We start from the raw sequence: 427 nt of genomic DNA on the forward strand, positions 1-427 counted from the left end.
CAGGGCATACGCAGCAGCAGGTCAGGCTGTTGCTTCGTTGCCCACAATGCGGTGCTCTAGGCATATTAGGCTGACCTGCTGGAAGACCTGTATAAAGGCCTGATGAGGTAGCTGAGTTTCGCCGCACCAGAGATCTCACTCTCTGTGCTACTAAGCATGGCAGCTATAGTAGGTATTGAGAGACATCTGTGGGTGAACCTGGCAGATATCGGGATGGAAGAGAGGGGCTTTCTTCTCGATGCGCCGGTTTCGCCTTCCAAATATTTTTTGGTTACCTCCGTTGAGACAGTGGTCGAGAAGTTCAGGGAGGCAAAGGCGCGCTCAGTGGCCTTCACGAAGGTCCAGGTCTGAGCCCGAACAACCCAAGGGTCCTGGCCCGTCTCGGTTTGAGGATCAGAGACGAGCCCAGAAGGTTAGCGTCGCGACT

The 427-nt window shown here is 54.8% G+C and overlaps 1 protein-coding gene across 1 annotated transcript in view; it reads right to left on the reverse strand.

Annotated features, from left to right (window-relative positions):
- Positions 1-427, reverse strand: part of LOC107704946 (NADP-dependent malic enzyme-like) — a 92128-nt gene that overhangs the window by 20111 nt on the left and 71590 nt on the right. The window lies entirely within an intron of this gene.

This window comes from Sinocyclocheilus anshuiensis, unplaced genomic scaffold (assembly GCF_001515605.1).
Source record: "Sinocyclocheilus anshuiensis isolate Anshui unplaced genomic scaffold, SAMN03320099.WGS_v1.1 scaffold702, whole genome shotgun sequence".
NCBI classification, from domain to species: Eukaryota; Metazoa; Chordata; class Actinopteri; order Cypriniformes; family Cyprinidae; genus Sinocyclocheilus; species Sinocyclocheilus anshuiensis.